The sequence below is a fragment of the Palaemon carinicauda genome, chromosome 36 (assembly GCF_036898095.1).
Source record: "Palaemon carinicauda isolate YSFRI2023 chromosome 36, ASM3689809v2, whole genome shotgun sequence".
Classification (NCBI taxonomy): Eukaryota; Metazoa; Arthropoda; class Malacostraca; order Decapoda; family Palaemonidae; genus Palaemon; species Palaemon carinicauda.
The window spans coordinates 2,993,048-3,019,018 of NC_090760.1; the positions used below are offsets into that span (position 1 = coordinate 2,993,048).

At 43.0% G+C, this 25,971-nt stretch overlaps 1 long non-coding RNA gene across 2 annotated transcripts in view; it reads left to right on the top strand.

Moving 5' to 3' along the window:
- The window catches only part of LOC137628333 (uncharacterized), a 33,539-nt gene extending 13,133 nt beyond the window's left edge, over window positions 1-20,406 (top strand). Inside the window, exons 1-3 of one of the 2 annotated variants that reach the window (XR_011041335.1) lie at window positions 9,742-9,868; window positions 19,469-19,610; window positions 20,233-20,406. This is a non-coding gene — a long non-coding RNA (uncharacterized lncRNA). Of the gene's footprint in view, window positions 1-9,741; window positions 9,869-19,468; window positions 19,611-20,232 lie in introns of those variants that run through there. The other variant, XR_011041336.1, reaches the window with a different exon arrangement.
- Window positions 20,407-25,971: the final 5,565 nt, after the last annotated feature.

Below are 25,971 nucleotides of genomic sequence, written 5' to 3' on the forward strand. Positions count from 1 at the left end.
GTAACAAAAATGAAAGGGACTGTTGAATCATGTACTTCATTGTTTTTTTATTTTTCGGTTGTACAATATTTATTTTTTGCCATTTCATTGGGTCTTTAATTTTCCATAAAATGCATTCCACTTTGCTAGTCTTTATTTAGTAATGGCCAGTAAACTGTGAATGTAAAACTGAAGTGAAACATTGAACCATAATGGGTTACAGTAACTGCATTGATAGGGTTTTATTTCCAAAATTGTTTGCCTTTTGCTCAGAGAACAAGCTCTTGAGAATAAAAAATATGGACAATATGGTAACTGAGCTGCTAATGTTTAATAATGTTAACTGCTTTCATTTCCTTGTGATTGTAGGTATGAAATATTATTCCCTATAATTCAAATTAAAACTTTATCATTATAATGGTGACTCAAAATTAATTAATTTGATATTTCAGATGCCGCCGAAGGTTGATCATGTGCTACTAAGTTAGGAACTTGTTAGATGGTGCTCACAATTTAGAAAACCTGATTCTCTAATGTGATTTATCAACGACATCTTGGTGTTGCAATCATATTGCTCTGCGGTGTATACTGTTATTTGTAAGTATGGTAAATATTATTATATAAGTACTGTACCTAGTTTAGTTTGATATATAGTGTATCAGTTTATTTAAGGTGCTATTTTCATAATTTTTTTCATGTACTACTGTATACTGTACTAGATTGAAATTATTTATGAAGCAAATAGTATATTTATGGTCATGTTATACAGTATGTTTTAGAAATCAGCCCAATTAGTCAATTTACGCTTTGCTAATGGTGGTAGAATATTGGCATCAATATTTCTTCTCATTCTGAAAATGGATACTTTTTGAAGTGCGGTATCATATGTATAACAGCACTTTTGGTCATAAGAAATGTGCTAAGTATGCAATTGCCATTATTTCCATGAATTGCTCCTGATGTTCATATTACTTAATCTCCGGAAGCTCTACTTAATCTCTCTTACCATGCAAAAATTTTGAAATTTAAATTTCTAATTTTCTTTCCTTCAATAAACACTTGCACTTAATGGGATGAACATTCAAGCATCAAGTAGTAATAGATGCTTCATTCTCTTTGTCACTTGGTTTCTTCAGTTGCTGGTTATTTGTAGACCTTCTTCAGATGGTTTGCTTTTTACCTCACATCTAAGCTATTGGATAGGAAGCTTTGGTGAGTTGTATTAAAAGTAGATAACTTTTTCTCTCAATTAGGCAACAATTCGGGAAAGAAAAATCTACATCTGTGGAAGTGAAGTTCATTGTATGTTCCTACTTGTTTAAAATATACAAAGCTTCCATTAGGAATGTCTACAGGAAAGTTAGAATGTCCATTGAAATATTTAAAGAGTTAAGTTGGAAAGAACTGGTGGAACTGCTGTGCTATCTGAAGAGGATTCGACATCTTGGATTTGAATGTGTGACTCCTTAGCACTGGCAGAACCAAGAAGGTGTCGTCGAAGTTCAATCTTTCTAGGTTGTGAAACAATGAAAGAGCATAGTCTTCAATCTCATTTCAAAAAGCATACCCATTTATTTGGTCTTATTTTGAAACTTGGCTATTATAGGTAAAATAGTTTCAAAGAAAGTGTTGAGGTAGTGCAAATTTTTTTTTCCATCCATCCAGAAAGGAATATTTATTTTTATTTTATAGCACTATGGTAACCTGAAAATTACCTCAAGATTAATTTAAAAGTTAAGTTTTATGAATAGTACTTACCTGGCAGTTATATATATATAGCTGATATCTCTAAATCGGCAGAATTTTTCAAAACGAGGCAACCGCCTTGTGGTGGTTGGGAGGTAGGTGGTAACACCCGTCACAGGGTGGTCCAAGGAATCATTCCCATGTCTAAGACTTCAGTTCATCTCTGCCGGCTGGATCGAGAACATCGTCGGTCCACCATTGAGAGTTTTTCGAATCATTTTCCCTTCTTCGCTTTTTTGGACTTCGTTTGGTGAAGTACACTGATTTAGGGTTTTGGCAATCGTGTTTTATTATTATTATTTACTTTGTTTATCGTGAGTGATAACTTAATTTTCGTGTTTGTGCGAGTGATGTATGCAACATGAGGTTACCGAAAGTGTCGGTTGATCCTCACAGTTTGTATGCAGAGGTTTTGTTTGTGCACTATATTTTAGTTGCGAAGTTTTTAATCCTGATGACGGAAATACGTTCAGGCAACTCTATGACGTCACAGTCGTGTGATGTAATCGTCATGTTTGTCTTGCAATTCTCTTTATTTGTTTTATGCAAGAATGGGAGGAATTCCACTTATATAAGTTTTTTAACTTTTAATGTAAAATTTTAAAGAAATGTTTGTCCATTTGGTGTTCGTTCTTTAAATCATCGATCTAATTTCATAAATTAAATAGAACTAGCGTATGGTTAATTTGCGCTGTTACTCGTTACTCTCGGTGCAGTCCCAACATGCCTTGGTAGCGTTCTTTTCGATATGGGAATTAAAGTGTTGGCTATTTTTCTCCAACAACTAATTTATATGGAAATTCTAGTTTTAGTAGCTTTTTCATTTATATGTTCCTATTGTTTACATTTATATATATAGATACGTTATTGCTATATCTGTTCTTTTTATCATTACAACTCGCTTGTTTTTTAATTCCCTTTGAATTAATTGTGGATTACATTTGTTTTCCCTTTTTCTGTTCATTTTAATCTTTAACGTATAACTTTCCCGGCGTTTGTATGTAACTGCCGGGTAGGTATTTATGACATTTAATTTTACCGGTGGTTATATGTAACTACCGGGTGAGTGTCTTCTACATCTATTTTTATTCTCAACTCTTGCCCGGTGGTTTTTTCTTTTTGTGACCGCCGGGTAAGTATGTTTGAAAGTTTATTTTATTATGGAAATGTCAGTTTTATATTTTATAAAAAATATTTTGTTACAGTTTATATAGCAAGTACTAGAGACGATTTTGCTTTCTCATTCAAGCCCGTGGCAGAAGAATAAGTTCTCTCACAACGGGCAGGACTAATTATGGTTTTTTGTGTAAGAGTTTAATAGTGCAAGTTTTCAGTGCTAAATTAGGCATTGAATTCTTTCAGCACAGGGACGTTGTTTTCCTAGCCTTAGACCTCTTCCAAGCTCCCCGGCCCATGGGAGAAGGAACGTCGATCGGCGAAAGGAAACGAGAGGCGTTAGCTCACGAGCAAACGCCCTCGCGAGCGTTCCTGTTAACGTTCCCAAGAATGCTCGCCCTTGCCATGGTAAAGCAAAGAGCGTTGAACGTTAAGATTCTTACACTGCTTTTAGAATTTTGCATTGCATCACTTTTGATTTTAATGGCAATTCTTAAGTCATAGATATTCTCTGCTAATATCAATGCTTACAAACCATCATTGACTGGGTTTTTGTCCCAGAGCGCCAGTCGGCTTTATGAACCCTCTGGTCGGAACCGAACGCGCCGAGTGGCATAGTGAATATCATTTTGCCTTAACGCTCGGCGCTAAGTCTTTCAAGACAGGACGTATGTAGCCTCGTCTTTCAGGGCGAATGCAGCCTCGTCTTTCAGGGCGAATGCAGCCTCGTCTTTCTGGACGAATGCTGCCTCGTCTTTCAGGACGAATGCAGCCTCGTCTTTCAGGACGAATGCAGCCTCGTCTTTCAGGACGAATGCAGCCTCGTCTTTCAGGACGAATGCTGCCTCGTCTTTCAGGACGAATGCTGCCTTGTCTTTCAGGACGAATGCAGCCTCGTCTTTCAGGACGAATGCAGCCTCATCTTGCAGGGCGAATGCAGCCTCGTCTCAGGACTAATGCAGCCTCGTCTTTCGGGACTAATGCAGCCTCGTCTTTCGGGGCGAGTGCTGCCTCGTCTTTCGGGGCGAGTGCAGCCTCGTCTTTCGGGGCGAGTGCAGCCTCGTCTCTCTCGGGGCGAGTGCTGCCTCGTCTTTCGGGGCGAGTGCAGCCTCGTCTTTCGGGGCGAGTGCAGCCTCGTCTTTCGGGGCGAGTGCAGCCTCGTCTTTCGGGGCGAGTGCAGCCTCGTCTTTCGGGACGAATGCTGCCTCGTCTTTCTGGACGAATGCTGCCTCGTCTTTCAGGACGAATGCTGCCTCGTCTTTCAGGACGAATGCAGCCTCGTCTTTCAGGACGAATGCAGCCTCGTCTTGCAGGGCGAATGCAGCCTCGTCTTGCAGGGCGAGTGCAGCCTCGTCTTTCGGGGCGAGTGCTGCCTCGTCTTTCGGGGCGAGTGCTGCCTCGTCTTTCGGGGCGAGTGCAGCCTCGTCTTTCGGGGCGAGTGCAGCCTCGTCTTTCGGGGCGAGTGCAGCCTCGTCTTTCGGGGCGAGTGCAGCCTCGTCTTTCGGGGCGAGTGCAGCCTCGTCTTTCGGGGCGAGTGCAGCCTCGTCTTTCGGGGCGAGTGCAGCCTCGTCTTTCGGGGCGAGTGCTGCCTCGTCTTTCGGGGCGAGTGCAGCCTCGTCTTTCGGGGCGAGTGCAGCCTCGTCTTTCGGGGCGAGTGCAGCCTCGTCTTTCGGGGCGAGTGCAGCCTCGTCTTTCGGGGCGAGTGCTGCCTCGTCTTTCGGGGCGAGTGCAGCCTCCTCTTTCGGGGCGAGTGCAGCCTCCTCTTTCGGGGCGAGTGCAGCCTCGTCTTTCGGGACTAATGCAGCCTCGTCTTTCGGGGCGAGTGCTGCCTCGTCTTTCGGGGCGAGTGCTGCCTCGTCTCTCTCGGGGCGAGTGCTGCCTCGTCTTTCGGGGCGAGTGCAGCCTCGTCTTTCGGGGCGAGTGCTGCCTCGTCTTTCGGGGCGAGTGCAGCCTCGTCTTTCGGGGCGAGTGCAGCCTCGTCTTTCGGGGCGAGTGCAGCCTCGTCTTTCGGGGCGAGTGCAGCCTCGTCTTTCGGGACGAATGCTGCCTCGTCTTTCTGGACGAATGCTGCCTCGTCTTTCAGGACGAATGCAGCCTCGTCTTTCAGGGCGAATGCAGCCTCGTCTTGCAGGGCGAATGCAGCCTCGTCTTTCGGGGCGAGTGCAGCCTCGTCTTTCGGGGCGAGTGCTGCCTCGTCTTTCGGGGCGAGTGCAGCCTCGTCTTTCGGGGCGAGTGCTGCCTCGTCTTTCGGGGCGAGTGCTGCCTCGTCTTTCGGGGCGAGTGCAGCCTCGTCTTTCGGGGCGAGTGCAGCCTCGTCTTTCGGGGCGAGTGCTGCCTCGTCTTTCGGGGCGAGTGCAGCCTCGTCTTTCGGGGCGAGTGCAGCCTCGTCTTTCGGGGCGAGTGCTGCCTCGTCTTTCGGGGCGAGTGCTGCCTCGTCTTTCGGGGCGAGTGCAGCCTCCTCTTTCGGGGCGAGTGCTGCCTCCTCTTTCGGGGCGAGTGCAGCCTCGTCTTTCGGGGCGAGTGCAGCCTCGTCTTTCGGGGCGAGTGCAGCCTCGTCTTTCGGGGCGAGTGCAGCCTCGTCTTTCGGGGCGAGTGCAGCCTCGTCTTTCGGGGCGAGTGCAGCCTCGTCTTTCGGGGCGAGTGCTGCCTCCTCTTTCGGGGCGAGTGCTGCCTCCTCTTTCGGGGCGAGTGCAGCCTCGTCTTTCGGGGCGAGTGCAGCCTCGTCTTTCGGGGCGAGTGCAGCCTCGTCTTTCGGGGCGAGGGCAGCCTCCTCTTTCGGGGCGAGGGCTGCCTCCTCTTTCGGGGCGAGGGCAGCCTCCTCTTTCGGGGCGAGGGCAGCCTCCTCTTTCGGGGCGAGTGCAGCCTCCTCTTTCGGGGCGAGTGCAGCCTCCTCTTTCGGGGCGAGTGCTGCCTCCTCTTTATGGGCGAGTGCAGCCTCCTCTTTATGGGCGAGTGCAGCCTCGTCTTTCGGGGCGAGTGCAGCCTCGTCTTTCGGGGCGAGTGCTGCCTCGTCTTTCGGGGCGAGTGCAGCCTCGTCTTTCGGGGCGAGTGCAGCCTCGTCTTTCGGGGCGAGTGCAGCCTCGTCTTTCGGGGCGAGGGCAGCCTCGTCTTTCGGGCCGAGGGCAGCCTCGTCTTTCGGGCCGAGGGAGCCTCGTCTTTCGGGCCGAGGGCAGCCTCGTCTTTCGGGCCGAGGGCAGCCTCGGCTTTCGGGCCGAGGGCAGCCTCGGCTTTCGGGGCGAGGGCAGCCTCGGCTTTCGGGGCGAGGGCAGCCTCGGCTTTCGGATGATAGGACGATCGCCGCCTTGTCCTTGCAGGGCGACGCCACGTCTTATAAGCTCTCTGTCAAGGATGACTTTAGTGATCACTTTTCTCCTGTTGAATTGTTTGAGGTTAACAGAAGGAGAGGATCCTAAGTTCTGTTGCTCCATGTTCCCCACCCTCTGAGTTTTCACGTGGTCATTAATGGAGCTTTAAGAATATATTAATTTTGTTTCTTAAAACAGAAACATTTGATGACTAACAACAGTAGGATCCAGACTTTGCTACTTCTGGCGAGCCTGGGAGAGAGGAGCAGACCTTTGGTCCGTGTTTTTTCTGGGATGGATGCGAAATCTTTTTCCTAGTGAATCCTCCTTTGTTAGTTACTCCAATAAGACTTTTCTGCCTAACCGACTTTGCAACTTCAATGTCTCTCTTTTGGGAGAGGGAGTCTTTTGTCCGGTCCTGGACGTAAATGCTCTTTACGCCTTCGTTCAGAAGTCAAAGTCCTCCACGGAGACATCAAAATCTTTGGAGAAGAGGGGAGCAGACCTTTGGTCAGTACTTCTTCTGAAGGAGGATTACTTTTTCCTTTTATAGGGAAACCTCCTTTAGTTTTTAGCTACAACGATTCTCTCTCCCAGTTCTAGAGAGGAGTCTAAGTGGCAGGCTATGCAATCAAACTTTATCTGGGGTTTGTTTACAAGGAAGAATGGGTCAGTTTCGGGCGTGTGTTTTGATCTCAGCTCCGCCCCTCTCATGTTCACGTAACTTTTGCTTTATGTAGCGGAATGCTGCTCTCTGGAGAAATCAGAGCGTCCCTGTATCTTGATTTTTAGATAATGTTGAGCCTATCGAATAATTAGGTCTTCCTGTCAGCAAGAAGAGTCTCTTCTGACACCAGGACGCTCAGCACCTTGTCTTTTAGAACGTTCAGCGTCTCTCTCTGTTAACCTCTCAGCTCCACGTCTTACAGGACTTTTGGCACCACGTCTTACAGGACTATCGGCGCCACGTCTTACGAGACGATCGGCGCCTCGTCTTTCAGGACGCTTGATGTCAAAGTTCCAGCATGGGGCATGACTTTGAACATGAGAATCTAGGACTTCGTGATCACACTAGTTGAATCGTGTGTCGAGATCAAGGACGCCTTCGTTCTGATTTCTTGGATCTAGAAAGGAGGTTTGTTCTAGGGCAAGAATCATCGGGATAAACATGCTCAGCAGGAAGAGACTTGTTTTTCCCTCAGAATGGTCTCTCAACCCGCAAGTCTGTCAGTCTCTGGATGTTGTGGGGCAGACCTGTATCAGACCTTTTTGCCTCCACCTGGAAGAAGAGGACCCCCTACTGCTGCTCCCTAGTCCCGGATGAGGAAGTTCTGGCAGTGGACTCCTTCCTGATGGATTGGACAGGGGTGGACATATTTACGTTGCCCCCGTTCGAGATCATCAATTTGGTCTTCAGGAAATTCGCTCTCCTCGATTCGGGGCGAATGATCATAGCGGCGCCATTCTGGCCTGCTAGGGAATGGTTTTCGGAAGTGATGGGCGTGTTGATGGACTTCCCAAGAAGACTACGGCAAGTCCAGATCTTCTCAAACAGCCCCACTTCGAGAGGTATCATCTTACCCAACTTGCTCTCAACTGACTTCCTTCAGACTGACTTGAAGCTTGTCAGATCTCGAGGCTTTTCGGCACAAGCGACGAAATCTATCGCCAGAGCAAGGAGGATCTCTTCACAAAGAGTCTACCGATCTAGGTGGGAGACCTTTAGAGCTTGGTGCAGGCGGCACAGGTTTCCTCATCCACTACCTTTCTGAGCCACATTGCAGACTTCTTCTTGTACCTCAGACAGGATGCTAAGCTGGCTGTATCTACCAGCAATGGATACAGCAGTATGCTCTCCGCCATCTTTAGGCATAGAGGCCTAGAGTTGTCCCAAAGTCAAGGTTTGCAGGACCTCGTTGGGCCTTTTCAGACGACGTAATAGGTACTCTTAAACCTGGATGTGGTGTTTAATTTCTGTGCTCCAAGAAATTTGAACCTATCTCGCTAGCCTCTCTTCGGGTTGTAGCAAAGAAAACCCTCTCCCTTATGACTGTAGCGAATACCAAGAGGTCAGCGAAGTCCAGGCGATTGGGAAGAGGGTGAACTTCAATTAGGATAGGGCAGTTTGTGGCTTTAGGTTCATCTTTCTCGTAAAGAGCGAGAACCCTTCGTAACCCTGTCCTACGACGTTTGATGTCATTAACCTCACGACCTCTTATGTGAGGAGGAACACTTCGCCCTGTTGAAATTACGGGCTCACGAAGTGAGAGCCATTGCTACCTCTCTGGCATATCAGGAATATATGTTAGTTAGGCTATTCATGGATGCTATTTTCTGGAGGAGCAACACTGTCTTCGCTTCTCATTAACTTGGAGAGGTGAGAGTAGACTTTGGCAAGTGCTATACCTTGGGCCCATACATAGCTGCGGTTTCTGTATTAGGCAAAGGAGTTAATAACCCCACTCAACCTTGGTTTATATGCATGTATGAGGGTTTGTGTTTTTATGATGGTCCGTGGACTTCGTCTTGTGGTGCGGTTCCCTCAGTCTAGATAGATAGTTTATGTCTATGTCGCAGGGTTAGGTGGTTGGTTTGAGTAAGGTTGCAGTTTTTATTATATGGGGCGAAGGTAGTTTCTGAAGTCTAGTCAAGTTGTTGGTCTTATCCCTTTGACAGACTCGATTGAGTTATTTGCAGCTTTGCAGGCTTACTCCTGGATAACTCCTAAGGGAAAGCCACTCTAAAGGCTGTACCTTTGAATCAGCTACCTTAGCAGGCAAGGAATCAAGGTGTTTTTATCTCCTACAACTCTTTTGTTGTTTCCCCAACGATGTTTACTGTCTGTTTCCCTCCTCCAAATGTGTGAATCAGCTATATATATATAACTGCCAGGTAAGTACTATTTATAAAAATGGAGTTTTTATGATAAAACAAAGTTTTATGAATACTTACCTGGCAGTTATATATATATTCTAAGGCCCACCCACCTCCCCTCAGGAGACAGGTCGGGCATAGATGAACTGAAGTCTTAGACATGGGAATGATTCCTTGGACCATCCTGTGACGGGTGTTACCACCTACCTCCCAACCACCACAAGGCGGTTGCCTCGTTTTGAAAAATTCTGCCGATTTAGAGATATCAGCTATATATATATATAACTGCCAGGTAAGTATTCAGAAAACTTTGTTTTATCATAAAAACTCCATTTTTTACAATTTCAATTATGGAGTATGAGATTCCCTCCTATACCTAATCAGGCCAGCTCTGCGTGAGGAGAGTGGGAATCATGGGCTAGATAATCTCTCCCCTTTCAATAATGAAGTATGAGGCTATGAAAAAAGAAAATGGCAATGGTGCCAAGAGCTTCAAGAGTATGATTTGTCAAGGTGGTGTATTGCAAATCTTATTGACAGTATAAATTATGAATGTGAGAAGTTATAAACATTCTGTACCTGTTAGTACAGAACCTAGTTTAATTCATTGTATATGTGTGTTCTTGTTCAGTTGTATGTACTCTAGTATTAAATATGTTACTCTCGAACTGCTAAATTCAGCCAAGTTTTTACTGTTATTTTTCTCTCATTCTAGGTTAGTTTTGAAGAAATTATCTACAAATATCAATCCTGTTTAAGTTGAAGAAATTAAATGCCAAATTTAAGAGAAATTCAGAAGTTAGATATGAGGAAGTGTTTGTATCGCTAAGAAGAGTTTTGAAATTATGGTGAGTAGCATGAGAGGATTGTTTACATTCTCTAATATTGTGGCAAAGTTTTGTAAGCGTTAAAGTCCACAATTTTTTTGAAGTAAGGTTTAATGCTATGATTCTTTCAGCCATTTATTTTAGGACATTTAGGACAGTTGGTAGGACTTTCTCCTAAGAATAAGTCGCCCCTATAAATAGCGAAGGGTTTGTATTTGCGGCAGAACAAATAACATTTGGAGATAATTTGTATTTTTCGTAACATACAAACTTGGAGCTATTTATACAAATTGGCCCACCAACCTGTCCCCCAAGAAGTCCTGCCAGAAAGCAAAAGTGGTTACTGAGCCGACTGGTGTGAGTGAGCGAGTTAGCCAGTCCACCTCGCCCCCCACCCACTAACTAGCGGATGGGGTTAGTTAATCCCTCACTAAAATTGTCTTGGCTAGTCTTTCAGCTTTGCCAAAAAGTAATAACCCCTATAAGTAGTTCCAGGTTTATATGCTTGGAAAAATACAAATAATCTCCGGCTTTGTTATGCTGCAATTTTAGCCAAAAATGCCCCCCAAAAAACCCCACCACACAGAAAACCATGTTACATACGCATGGATAGAATCAAACTGGACAGTTTAGGATACTTGAGTGATAAAAGGGTCTAGCAGCCAATCAGAGGCCAGGATACTGAATAGCATGTGCTTTAATTGGTTGTCTCTCTACCAGCCAGTAATGTACCTTATACAAAATCATTTGGACAAGTTAATCTGCTCTCCTCACACTTTGAGTTTATTTTTCCATTTAGATGACCAAGTGTTTGTTGCATATGGGGCACTGCTCATTTTCTTCACAACCTACTGTACAAATTGTTTTCACCACTGAACTGAGTTTCTGTATTTTTATTTATTGTAATTTGATTTGTTAATTTTTAGGTCCAAAATTTACTATTTTTAACCAAAAATTGTAATTTTTAGGTCCAAAATTTACTATTTCTGGGTCGAACCTGTGACGGCCGGCAAAAAAGTCCTTCTTTGTACTTTTTCTGATATAAATCTTCCAAATATACCAGAGAAAATTAAAAGCATGGAATGCAGAGGTTACAACCCTCGCGCGAGCACCTTGTTGGTGTCGTATATCTAACAAGGGCGTTTGTAAAACACTATTCACAGGCTGTCTTCCATTTAGATAATCCCTTCATCAAAGGGGGAGGGCCGTGACAGGCCCTAGAGAATACAGTTGGGTTACCCTACCGACACCCACCACTCGCGCTCACTAGGTCATCCTTCTGTTTTGGACTTGCCAGCAAAGTTGATAAGTGTTTTGCCCAGTGTTTTTCGAAGTGATTGTCGTTAATTCAACATGACTGACGTTGATACTTCACCCTTACCAATGTTAAGTACCATAGTTTGTTTTGGCAGCTTTTGACAGTACCGGGCATTTGTTCTGTTTCCAATATGGTGGTTTTTAGTTTTGGAAGCGATTGTCTTGCCGAGGTATCGGCAGCCATTTTGGGTTATGTTCGCTTCGGTAAATATTCTAGTTAATTTTGCCCATCTGGTACTCTGTCATCTTGGTTATATCACTTACGTTTTATGGCCTTTTAGTGTTATCATTAATATTTACTATGGTATTTATTTGCTTGCAAGTCCAATTTGGACCTACGAAGAATAGCGATTTAAAGAATAGCGAATTAAAGTTTAGCGATTTAGTCTGTTAGTTTGTTCTCGCCTCAGAGGCTTCGATTTAGACTATATCCTTGTTTTTTTGTTACGTTATTCTTCGTTCTTGGTTATTACTAAGAAAAGCAATCAATTTTATTAATGTTCTTGTTTTATTGTGTGATGTTAGTTTTTTATTATGTAACCTTGAGAGCGAAAACAGAGACTGCTCGTTTCCTGTTCTACAGATATGAGTTATCCCTTCTCTCGTTTTCTTTGTTAGCTCGAGTAAGAGAGGTGAATTTCCCGTTCTCCGTTTTTATACGATCACGAGTTATTCAAGCCTCCTCTTAGTATCAGAGTTGATGATAGTACGTTTAATATTATAAACGTTTTTATTGATGTGGTTACTGTTAATATAGCTAACACTATTAATAGGTACGTTAGTGTATGAGTCATTAATTGGGGTCGTTTTATACCGACACCCTTAGCTCCGGAGTTATGCTTAGCTCCGCCTTGAGTTATGCTCCGCTATATGGATACTCATTGGGTGAGAACTAGTTAACGTTCAGGAGCAGATTTTTGGAGTGCAACGGTGAAATCCGGCACTCGGACTCCGGCTGAAGCCTTTTACACACGAACCTTTGTCATGTTTGATCATAATTACACCGATACGGCCGGCTTCACGGGAGATAACACAATCATTCATTGAGGTTAATGTTATCGTACCGGGAACGGTCACGATATCACGGTGACGGGCCTTTGCTACCGGATCTCCGGTACAAACAGAGATCAAGCAGACGGCCAGAACCGGAGTTAACAATGTGATACCGATGAAGACTTCACAGTTTCATTATTACGGTCCCTTTTTCATCGAATCTCCGGCTTCACTGGAGATAACACAAACATTCAGAATGTTATCGTACCGCTGAGGATCACGTTTTCACGATGACGGACCTTTGTCACTAGTTCTCCGTTACAAACAGAGATCAATCAGACGGTCAGAATCAGGGTATGAACCCCTTTTTCATAAATAATCACAATATCGTTATTACGATCCTTTTCATCGAATCTCCGGCTTAACCGGATATCGTACAGGCGATCAGCATTGAGGTTAATATTAGTTTTCCTCTGGTGTTCACGTTGTCACTATGACGGACCTTTGTACCGGGGATTGTTACCGGAGCTCCGGTACAGACAGAGCTCACTCAGACCACAGGGGGCCAATCTCTTGTTTTGCTGTAAAGGAAAGGATTTAACATGAATACAAAGTAAACTGTACTTACTTTAATGACACTTTGAATTTGCGTTGGTAATATTCATTAGTTATTCTTGAAAGTCCAAATAAAAATATATGAACATAACTATGCCTATATTTATGCATATATTTAATTCTAACTATGTATAAATATGGATAAATATCCATACAACATCGTGTTCAAATAGAAATACATTGATTATGCCTATATTTATGCATTTTCAATTCTAACTATGCCTAAATATGAATAAATATCCATACAACATAGTGTTCAAATAGAAATAAATTGATTGTGCCTATATTTGTGCATATTCAATTCTAACTATACCTAAATATGAATAAATATTCATACAACATCGTGTTCAAATAGAAATAAATTGATTATGCCTATATTTATACATATTCAATTCTAACTATGCCTAAATATGAATAAATATCCATACAACATAGTGTTCAAATAGAAATAAGTTTCCACTCAGAACTGGGAACCAAACGTTGGCCCCTTCTAATGAAGGGCCGGGTCGAGACTAACCATGCCATGAGAGGCTATCTACTGTTCCTTGAAACTCTGGTCAGTGAACAGATGAATCAATAGAATACTAATAGCCAGTAAATAATGTTAGACCCGGTTCTGAACGTCTGAGTCAGGGGTGGCCAACCTGTGGCGGATGCGCCAACAGTGTCACATTTCATGAATACAAGTGTCGAACTATACCCCAAAAGATAGTACATTAAATGATTTTTCTTTAAAATTGATTTTTATGAGTTATACAGCTGATCCCAGCCTGTGAATAGGATCATTAACCAAAGTTCAAGGAACATCCAGACTTATGTCCCCTTTCTTTTACAGAAGGTTCGCTTACATGGTTCCCGTCAGGATGATGATGAATCTCTCTGGCCTGCAAGAGAGGCTCTCCGCCCTTGGTTATCAAGGTTGGGAAGAAATGCTCCATCTAGAGGTCCCTATCTCCTCAGAGTGTCTTCTCTAAGGTTGGACGACGACCCCATGGACGGGCAGGTAGGTGGGGATGAATTTTGAGCCTTCAGCTTTGCAATTACCTACGTCACCGACCTAGGACCCTTAATGGATCCTGATGTTCATGTTACCCTGCATAAACCGTGACTGCTAAAAGCAACACATTCTAGGGAAAACCAAGGGGCTATGACGGAGCTCAAAAGTATGGTAGTGAGTCAGATCCGTTCAGGAACTCAGAAGTTTCCCCCTACAGCCCCAGGCATATCGAAGTAACCTCCTTCGATAAAAACAACGCATAGAGATTTGCCTTACATGTTCCATATATAGATGGTACCATAAATCTGGATGGCATAGACATCCTCCCTCTGGGGGACCTAGAATTTACTCCCAGGTACTAGAATTCCCGTTCAACGGATTCATTCGATTGAAAGAGATTGCCTTGGTTAGGTTAGACAAGGTACCGAAGGTAACAGTATTATTTCCTAAAGGGCAGGCCCGATCTGTCTGGACCAGGATGTTGTCAGTCTGGGGGTTACGATAATTCCAAGATCTGCCCTTCCAATTCGACCTACACGTTTGATGGTCTGATCGGGTTAGTTGTGGGAAATACGTTCTGTCTGAGGCCTCTATCAGACAGGAATCGATAGTCGGTTACCCACTCGTCATCACAGCCTCCCTCCGATTCGACGTCTATGCATCCAAATCCCCCTCATCAGGTGGTCTACCTCACTGATTCCCCAGGTACACAGCCCAACCCCGTTGGGATGTTTTACCTGCGTACAGCCCTAGATCCGAACCCTCAGGCTCCTCTCATGGACACCAGAGAGGAAGTTACAGGAGTAGAAGACAGTCTCGCCATCGAGACGGCCCTAGAAAAAAGGGGGCTCGGAGAAGGAAAGTACCTAGATTCACCCCCTCACAACGCGGTGGTCCCGGTAGGGGGTAGACTTTACCACTTTCGAGACCATTGGACCTTCGGTCTGTGGGCTCATAGCATAATCTCTAAAGGTTTGAGGTGAAAATGGCCACAAGGTCCTCCTCCTCCACCAGTGACCTTCTCCCAGAAATCCACTCCCATCCTGGAAGAGTACACCACAGGGTTACTCAAGAAGAAGCAATCAAACGGGATCGATCACTGAAGTTCCAAAGCCACCTGTTCACAATTCCGAAGAAAGGCTTAGCGGCATTGAGAGTGGACCTGTACTTGTCAAGCTAAACTCTTACATTCTCTGCGACAAGTTCCGGATGTTGACTATCTCTCAGGTACGGACCTTACTTCCCCGTAGGACCGTCACCACCTCTGTCGATCTTACCGACGACTATTATCTTGCGCCTTTAGCTCGAAACTTCTCTTCTTATCTGGGTTTCCGCCTAAGCAGGAAAGCCTTTGTGTTCAAGACATGCCCTTTGGCCTCAACATTGATCCCAGGATATTCACAAAACTAGGAGAGAGAGTGTTAGAACAACTCAGGAACCAAGAGATACAGATCATTGCTTATATGGCCGGTTGGCTCATTTGGGCCCGGCCGGTCATAGAAGGCAACAGAGCTACGAAGGAATTATTCCAATATCTCGACAACCTGTGATTTCGGGTCAATCTCCAAAAAATCTCGCCTGCAACCATCAGTCCGCTTAGAATGGTTAACCATTCAGTGGGACCTTTCGAAGCACACGTTGTCTCTCCCTTCCAAAAGGTAAGAGGAATAGTTTCCAAGATCAAAAAATTTTCTCAAACACAAACAGGTGTCCGAAGAGCCTTAGAAAGTATCCTCGGACTTTTCCAATTCACTTCAGTAACAGATCTAATAAAAGCCAAACTCAAAGACATCAATCGAGTTTGGAGAAAGAGAGCTACAGTACCTATAAGAGACATGGTCTCGAAGATCCCCTCTGTCTTGAAAATGAGACTACGCCCATGGTCCGAACCGAAGGACCTCTCCAAATCGGTTCCTCTACAATTCCCTCCTCCACAAGTGACATTCCATACAGCCGCGTCTCTAAGTGGATGGGGGGGATTACTCCGAACATCAGATGTTTCAGGTTCTTGGTCACTCTCCATGAAACAGTCCCATATCATTGTTCTCAAAGCCATGGCAGTGTTCTTGACCCTGAAGAGAGACTCTCCTCCGAGGTCGACCCACATCAGAGTAGTGTCAGACAGCACAGACGCAGTACACTACGTCAACAGGGGAGGATCCAAGTCACCCAACCTGAATCAGATCCTGGTCACTATCTTCGCCTGGGCAACAGAAGAGAACTGGTTCCTGTCAGCACCTCACCTAGCGGGAGGCCAGAATGTGAGAGCGGACTCACTATCCAGGACGGATCCACTGGAGTCAGAATGGTCTCTAGACATAATTTCATTCCGGTGGATACTCAGGCTCGTTCCAGGCCTCCAGGTAGATCTATTCGCAACTCAGATGAATCACTAACTTCCTTGTTATGTGACCCCAACCCTGGACCCTCGGGCTTATGCCATGGACGCATTACCCCGGGATTGGAACCATTAGAAGAAGATTTCCCTATCTCCCCCAGGGAATCTTCTAAAAACTTTTACACAAACTACGCTCCTTCCCGGGCGCAGTGGCTTTAGTACCACCTCACTGGCCAAGAACAGTTGGTTTCCTCTCCTCCTCGAGTTGAAACTCAGTCCCATCCGGATCCCGTTCCTCAAACTGACCCGAGTATCCAAACTCACTGTGTCAGATTACTCAAGGATAGCCAAAACTCTAACTTTGTGGACTACAGGAAGTTGGCAGCTCGTAGAGATGCGAACATTGAACCGGAAACGATCTCTTCATCGAATGGGACAAAAAGGGACTCGACAATTCGCCAATATGATTCGGCCGTTAACAACTAGTAGGTCCCCTAAGAGTGCAGACCATACTCGTATGTCCCCGCATTTAGCCATCTCTTTCTTGAGGTTCCTATTTGACAAAGGCCTAACAGTTAGCACTTTAACCACCATCAAGTCAGCTTTGAAGAAGATCTACCTTGTTGGGTTCAACATTAACCTAGCTGATTCCTATTTCTCATCAACCCCAAAAACATGTGCTAGGCTTCGACCTTCGGTTCGGCCACAAAAGGACTCTTGGTCTATGAACGGTGTTCTCAAACTTGCGATGGACACGGACAATGAATCCTGCTCTTATATCACTCTTCTTAGGAAGACTTTATTTCTAACGGCTATGGCCTCAGGTGATGGAACATCAGAACTAGCAGCTCTCACGAAACCCGGAAAACATAGATTTCCTCCCTTCAGCCGAAGTACTCCTTTCCAGACAAAGCTTCCCTAGCTAAAAAATGAGGATCCGCAAAATAGGTGCTCCTCTCGGAAGATTATTCTTCATCCCCAGGTTTTTTCTCCGTGTACAGTCACACTCTCAAGCCCCTTTTTAGCTAGAACTGCCACCCGCTCGTCTGGCTCCTTGGTTATCAGGGAACAAGGAGGTACTATTTCCATTCACGGTATCAGGCAACAAATCCTCTACTTCATTAAACATACTAATCCGGAATCATTTCCCCAGGCTCATGATATACGGACAGTAGATGCCTCCAACAATGATTTCCAGAACAGGGTCTTTGATGATTTTAAAAAATATACGGGTTGGAAATCCCCTATGGTTGTCAAACGCCAATATCTAAAGATCTTACAGGCCCTTAAATACCCAACGATGGCAGAGGGGAGCCTTATCTCTCCCCATTAATCTCCTCTTCTTCCTTTCTTCCATCTCTTCTCTTCTCCCTCCTACCCGCCACTCACACCACGTCGCCGCTCTCCTTGGTAGTTCGTTAGCCCTATGATATTTGCCATATTTAATTCCTATGGTTTAACTGTTATTGTAGTTACCGTTCCTTTAATGTTTAGATATACTTAGACATGTAAGGTTTGATGCCTTTTGCGATTCGACACTCAGTTGGTTCCTTGTCGTCATTACTATTTAACCTTACGTTCCCTATGTCATTTGGCTGGTTGGTAATTGGACGGTTACTTTATTATATCATAGTATTGTCGTACATGGTGATTGTATTCTCCTCATTATGTTATTAATTTATTGGGCTTGGAAGGCATTCTCTGGTACTTTTTCGCCGGCCGTCACAGGTTCGACCCAGAAAAGGGATTTTGACGAAGGAAAAATCTATTTCTGGGGAGAGACCTGTGACGCCCGGCGAAACCCTTCCCGATTATTTTTGTACGGACCCACCCTTTCCTTGCCAAGCCATATGTTCTTGCAGAAGGATGACCTAGTGAGCGCGAGTGGTGGGTGTCGGTAGGGTAACCCAACTGTATTCTCTAGGGCCTGTCACGGCCCTCCCCCTTTGATGAAGGGATTATCTAAATGGAAGACAGCCTGTGAATAGTGTTTTACAAACGCCCTTGTTAGATATACGACACCAACAAGGTGCTCGCGCGAGGGTTGTAACCTCTGCATTCCATGCTTTTAATTTTCTCTGGTATATTTGGAAGATTTATATCAGAAAAAGTACAAAGAAGGACTTTTTCGCCGGGCGTCACAGGTCTCTCCCCAGAAATAGATTTTTCCTTCGTCAAAATCCCTTTTTTAACCAAAAATTAAAACATGAAAAATCATAAACCTTAAGATTTCCTAGGTCACTGTGATATAAAGAGTCAGTGATACTGAATAACATGAATGATATTTATAAATCCAGGATGTACTGAGGGAGCGATGTGTGTGCTGTGATATGGCGAGGGATTAGGGATTACTATATACAGTTGGCCTGATATCTTTAATGGATGTTGGTTATACATTAGTGTCCTCATAAAACCATTCCATCATCATTACTTACCTGAGCATCAGTAGTTAAGTCTAAACAAGCAGCCATTTTATTAGTAATTGACATCAATTGAAATACTACCACTAGAGTTATGGGCTCCTTTGACTGGCCAGACAGTACTATATTGGATTCTTCTCTCTGGTTACAGTTCATTATCCCTTTGCCTACATATACACCGAATAGTCTGGCATATTCTTACATAATCTCTTTTGTCCTCATACACCTGACACCACTGAGATTATCAAACAATTCTTTCTTCACCTAAGGGGTTAACTACTGCACTGTATTTGTTCAGTGGCCACTCTCATCTTGGTAAAGGTTGAAGAGTCTTTAGCTATGGTAAGCAGTTCTTCTAGGAGAAGTACACAAAAATCGAACCCTTGTTCTCTAGTTTTGGGTAGTGCCATAGCTTCTCTACACTGTCTTGGGTAGAGTTCTCTTACTTGAGGGTACACTCGGGCACACTATTCTATCTTCTTCTCTTCCTCTTGTTTTATTAAAGTTTTCATAGTTTATATAGGAGATATTTATTTTAATGTCGTTACTCTTACAATATTTTATTTTTCCTTGTTTCCTTCCTCATGGGGCTATTTTCCCTGTTGGAGCCCCTGGGCTTATAGCATTCTGCTTTTTTAAAGACTCGGGCATTTCTCTCTATAAGAATCAAGGTTGACTCTTTCAGATCTGATAGATTTAAATGCAACTCATTTGGGCCAGCTCTGTAAGCTTCTACAGTAGTTTGACTCATTCGGTTGGGTAAGCTCTCCTTTTACTAATACAGTAATAATATTAATTTTATTTTAGGGTAAATGGTCATAGTGATTTTAGTCACTATAGGTCATCAGATACTGTACTCATGAATTCTCGATTCATTTTCACCTTGAATTTTAAAGGTAGAGAGTATCATACTTGCATTGTGATACAGATTTTCATTTCAGGGGTAGAATGTTTCATGAGATGGGTTGAGACATGCAATTTTGTGTGTCAGAAGTCTTGAACAGTAAAGTGTCGCACTAGAAGAGAAACTGTTGCACTGCTCAGTAAATAAATGGTAGCGTTGTCCCTGCGTGTGCAAATTATGTAAGTATTGCTACATTTTTGTGTAGGATGACAATTATTGTGATACTATGGGCTAGGTAATGAAAATGTAGTCACTCCCAGGTTCTAAATAAGTATTTTAGTGGACTTTGAACGGCCCCTCTAGGTTTCGGGGATATTTGACGAGAAGATATCTAATTGGTACGAGACCTCTGCTAGTGATTTTCACGCCCTAGTTATATACCGACACCTATCAGGTGAGCGAGCTGGGTTCATACCTGGCATTCCTATGCAATTTTTTCTCTAGTAATATTTAGCAGTTATATACCTTAGAAATGATGCTAAAGGAGCATTTCACTGGGCGGCACAGGTCTCTCGCCCAGAAATAGATTTTTCCTTCGTCAAAATCCATTCTGTGCTCTTTTTTGTTACATAATTTTGCTTAATTTGCTTGTTCTTTGTGCAATATGTTTACCATATTTATTTTTTTGTGCGAGTTAACCTTTACAATAAGTAACTATTGTCTTTCTCAATTAGCCCAACTACACTTTGCTGATGGCAGTTTTTAAAAATTTAATTCCTTGGCCGAAAATAGAAAAAAAAAAAAAGATTTTAATGAAAATGTACCTTTTGATTTTATTGTTCATATGTCTTTTTATTTCAGAAGTCTGTCACCCGCAACCTACAACGGTATAACCTGGTTGTCATTGGTGTTTACGACTAGCAAATATGTGATTGAGATTAGTGATATCTTTGAGTTGATCCCCAAGGTAAGACAAATATTGTCTTTGTTCTAGTTAGTTCAGGTGCTCATTACTAGTTTGCCAAGCTTCATTCCCCGTTTGGAATAACAAGCCCACCTGTATCATGTTATGGAAAAAGGGCTTATGGAAAAAAGGCTACTTCATATGGCAGTAGAGGCATTTAATTTCCCATGGTTAATCCCCAACCTCCCTTTTTTTTTTTTTTTTTGTAGGGCATTACAATAGGCAAATTTAATTTGAAAAACAATCCTTAAATACAAGGCTGTCTTGTGGGTGACCAGATTGGGTTAATTTGCTGAGCTTTGGCTCGTAACTAATGATTACCCTTTAGTGGATATCATACTTTGAGGTAGGTTAGTTTACTGACCTTTGGCCTGAAACCAGTTATCACCTGTATGTAGTGGATATACATTTCTGAGTAATTTTTGAAAAATAGTTCTCCAGTTTCTCTCTTTGGACTCTCTTAATATTAGTTTTTCTGGGCTCAGACCTGTGCCGCCTAGTGAAATACTCCTTTTATATCATTTCTAAGGTAAAAACTTGCTATGAATCTGAGGTAATAATGTTAAATCAGGCTGTTATTCAGGGACTGTGCTCAGATTAATTTTCATGGGGCCTGTATAATTTTAGTGCCGAGGAATTTTGTTCCGGAGGCAGACTTTCCCCTTTATGGGTTTCGACTTATAATTTTATAAGTGGTCATGAGAAATCTCATAGGATGTTAAAATATCGTCCAAGAAGAGAAATTCTGATAGCTTCGTATTTATAACTGTCCATGCTTGTGTTCAAATTTGGTACTTGAGATAAGGATGGCAGTTATGATTCTGTGGTTTAGAACTGCTACAAGGTTTTAATTTGCAGTCGTCTTTGTTTGATAATGTTTGCTTTGCCATTGTATTGGCTCGGTTTTGGAATAAACCCTTACAAAATGTTAAGTTTTCTTGATTGAGTTTTACTATACTTTCTGTACTACTTCCTAATTATTCACAAGCAAAGGAAATACAGACTGTCCTCAACCAGTGAATGCAATGGGAACTGGGAGGCTGTTTTTAACTTGAATTGATCGTAAATCTTTATCGTACAGTTACCCCTAGAGTTAAATTTTGGCGTATGCGTTGCCCACTCAAATGCCTACAATTTTAAGATAATTTGCCATCAGATAACTCGTTATCTTATAAATTGGGCCAATTATTGAATGATATACTCGACATGCAGCCGCAATATTTACAATCTTCTCGCTATTATCTGGATTTTGACAATGGCTACTTTCGTTTCCACTGAATTTCTTCAAGCTACCACCACTATCGCCATCAATCTTTCACTTCATTGTACAACGAGCAATCTGCGTATTGGCCATAGTTCGTCGTCGGCGCCCACTCGTGTCCGAGTATTGGGTTCTGTCGTTAGCCATTAGGTTCCTATCAGAAGAAGGGTGGAGGAAACGACAGAATGCCAGTAGCTGGGTATGTTGTTTTGGGTGGTCGTGGCTTTGCAACGGCCATGCACACACACTTGGCCCACATCGTTTTCACCGCGGCTAAGACATATGAGACAGGCGGCTTCTCCGATGTTGGTTGCATCGGGCTGCCGGGTTCTTGTTATGTCTAGGCTCACCTTGTTGCCTGCCCGACAGGCATTGCCCTCTTGAGCTGGCGCTGGGAAGCTCCGCCGTTGGGGTCTTGTTTGTTTTGGTTTGGTTTGGTTTTGGAGTTTTCTTCTCCTAGCCTTTGCCTATCTGAAATAAAGGAGAAGGCCTATAGGGGTCCAGTCTTGGTCTGGTCTCTCAGAATTGGCCTTAGCGGTATGGTTGAGCCTGCCAGGGTGGATAAACTACCCCACCGCCATTGCCCAGCCCATCATTGAGACACTCAAGCCCCTCTACTGCAGCAAAGTGCTGGACCATCAGAGGGGCCATAGTTACATTATTGTAATTTATGGTAATAAAGCAAAAATAAAACGGATGTGGTACTTTACACAAGCAGCTTTGACAATCACAATGGATTTTTAATAAAGCTGGTTGGTGCTGCTTGTAGCAGCGGCATTAGGATCTATTCAGGAGTGGTGCTACTTTCAAAATTGTAATATCGCAGAATTTGAATATAATTTTGACTCTGTAGTTTGTGTTCGTAAATTAGCTTTTAAGATTTTCAAGATTATAATGCACATTGTGTTGGTGTATCTTTTAAATATTTTTATAAATGTTAGAAATAATTCAGGTAGTTGCACATAACCCCTTAACAGTGTTAATATACAAAGCAGGCATTAAAATTTTACTTGACCCTACAAGTCCCAGTTGGAGTTAAAAGTGTGTATTTTTGGAGATAAAAGCTTATGCTAAGAACAATACAATTTTAATATTTGTTCAAGTGATAAAATTGTTTTTACTTAATTTTCTTTTTTTTTTCTGTTGATCAGGTCAAATATTCCATGGATAATAAATATTTAGGCTATTTAACCTTTAACAATTGTTAAAAACTTATACCCTTGCAATATGCATAATATATTAGTCAATTAAACGCAGGGGTAATCTTATGTATACACATCTGCATAGAATTTAATGTAGCATAGATATTGAGAAAAATTTCTAACATTTCAGCACATGTAACAAACTTTTCAACCACATTTAAAATAAAACTTTAATTTTATTTTTCAGATGCTTGTGTTTGGAAGGTACCTTACTCAGAGGAAAGAGTGGAAGGGACTGTTAGAGGAAGAATGGAGAATTTGGAAGAGACCACCTACTGGGGCAGAAGAAAAAGTGAGAGATCTCAGTCGGAGAAAGTGTGGGCAAGACACCTGCTGTCAGAGCTACTCAAGGAGAGTTAGGAGAAGTCACTTGCAGTCAGACACTCCTACTTTAGCAGAGCAAAGAGGGATAAAGACAACTGGAGATATAAACCCAACTAGGACAGAGGGAAGAAAAAAACCTAATAAGAATAGAAGAAAGAGTGGGGATGTTAACACACAGTTGAAATTTACTCATGTGTGTGTATACTCGCGAAAAAATAGAAGAAAAGAAAAAATGTGGCAAAAAAATTGAAAAGAAAAAAGAATTTACATCAAGAGTCCATGTAAAATTTTTCCTCAACCTTGTTACAGGTAAAAATATTCTGTAAATATATAATATAATAAATTGATTTTAATAAAAAGCAATGAATACATTTTACATAGTTTTTTTATTTTACATAAATTTTCAAACATTTTCTATAGTGCGATTTTGCTTCGTTTATTAATTCTCTCCACTGGTGAGATTCAATAGTGTTGTAACTGTTGATAGAAGAATATCTGGGTGTATTAAATTCCATCCTCATTGCTCTCTCTCTCTTGGTGCTCTCTCTCTCTCTTGGTGCCACCCTTCTAGCATCAGATCCTCATTGCTCTCTCTACATGTACTGGACTTAGTTATGACTAAGGGTTTTGCATTCCATTCTCTCTGGGTTATATCTAAAGTTCTTTATCTCCTCACTATCCAGTTGCTACCTGCACATGTAGACATCCCATATTTCCATTTCTCCTAAATTAAAAGAAATATTGCACAAATTAATAACCAAATATAAATCACCCTTCTTTTATCTGTTGAATAGAATAAGTCTATTATGTTCAAAGTAGCCAAATTATATTTGACAGATTCATATTTCTTTCTAAAATAAAAACCCTTATTTCTCACAGCCTAACAAATAAAGAAAAAAATCCCAAACCACAAAATTTATAAAGAGATAAAACCATTTCAATAAAAAAATAATTATAATTTGAGACAAATTAACCTTATCATGAAACTCTAAACTTCTAAATAAAAATAAGAGCTCGAGAATCAATTCTTATGAAAAGGGATAATATTGGAAGCTTTCAAAGCCATTCAGAGCATGAACTGACTAGGCAAAGACTAATGTTTAAAGTTAAAGTCTACTGCAAAAGAGAATAAAAGCTTAAAGTTAAACCATGCCTTAAATACTCAATCTATGATTATTTCTAACATACCATACTTAGTAAATTAGAGATGAGGCAATTAAAACAACCAATGAAAGCTCTCATATTAGTTGTTTCTTTGACTTTGTAGTGTACTAAAACACTAATATCAATTAACAAGTTAATATAAAACGCTTCAGAACAGATGATCTGGGATATCTGGTTCCAAGAGGGTCTGTCACCTCTGGAGATTGTCTCTTGACCACAAACTCGGAGTCAAAATTAAACTTTGCATTTCACACTTCTCCAAAATGCACTATGTCGAAAGCATCACCTTTCACATGAATGCACATTGTTAAAAGAGACCATAAAGTTCCTCGACTCATTTGGCCACTATCAAGGTGAGTAGGAACACCTAAACCAGGTGAAAATTTGTTGCCTGGTGAATTGGACTATAAGGTGGTTCCATCAGAGACCCAAGAACTCAAACCATTTTCAGAGGAAAGTCTCAATTCCGAATGGGGAAAGGCAAGGTTGTATGTCCGCATGAATGAGGAAGGATCTAACGATGAGGGAATATCCCTGCCTTCCAGTTTGAAGGCGAGGCTCGAGGTTGAGTGATCATTACCTGCTGAAACTGAAAAGGGGATTTTTCCTCCAGCAAGTAGTCAGGATTTTGCTATTGCTGGAATAGAGGCATCAAGTGGAGAGATGATTTTATGTGACACCAACCACAGAAGACATACTTGTGTAATGTGCAGATCATGTTTGCTGAGAGTGGTACTGCCAGAAAAACCTAAAGAGGAAGGGATCAAGGGTTCCCTGTGAAGAGTCTTGACCGATGGTAGTTCTGGTGGATCCGCTTTCGAAGAATGCATCTTTGGAATCTTGAACAATTCTGCAAGACCTCTTCCCTCTTTTCCCAGTGGGCGCACTGTAATGCTTTTGCAGGAAGGGAAATAGTGCAATGGGGACCTGTCAAAAAAGTTTACCCTTTCTTTCGTTTTGCCTCTCGCGTGAGAGCGCTGGCGAGCAGGCAAGTCCTGCTACGCAGGAGAGTCCTGGGGAGCCAGAAACCGCTGGTGCACAGGCATATGCAGGTGAGCGCAGGCGAGCTTCGGCAAGCGCCGACAACCTGGAGAGCTTTGGCGAGCGCTGACAAGCTGGAGAACGTTGGTGTACAATTGAGCGCGGGCGAGCTAGAGCGCGCTGGTGGACTGGCGGGCTGGCGAGCGCAGATGCAGATAACAGGTGCGCTGGCCAGCATGGATTAGCTGGTGAACACTGGCGAGGCCGCAAACGCTGGTACTGAGAACAGCAAAAACTTACTGGAGCGCCCCCGGGGAACAGGAGATCGCTAGGGCATTGGGGAGCTATTAAGAGAGTGCGTGTAGCTTTCAAGTGCTGGCGCCCAGTCTTGGATCTGGAACGGCGAGAAGAAAGGCGCATTCGAGGGCGAGGGCTGTTTTGCAACATCACGTCAGGTACGTTGAAGGCAGGTCAGGAACAGGGATGTCCCCTTTGTTAGGGCGAACATCCACCGTGGGTGATCACAAGTGATCCACAGAATCCAAGATCAAAGAGGATTAGCTGCAGCGTCAGGAGAAGATCCAGGAACGGCAAAGGTCGAGGGCCAAGACAATGGGAGGAGGAGGCTGCGTTGCTCAAGAACCAAAGAGACTTCTCTTCACCGGAGGGTAAGGCTTACTTCTAAGGAGAAGGGATGACGCACT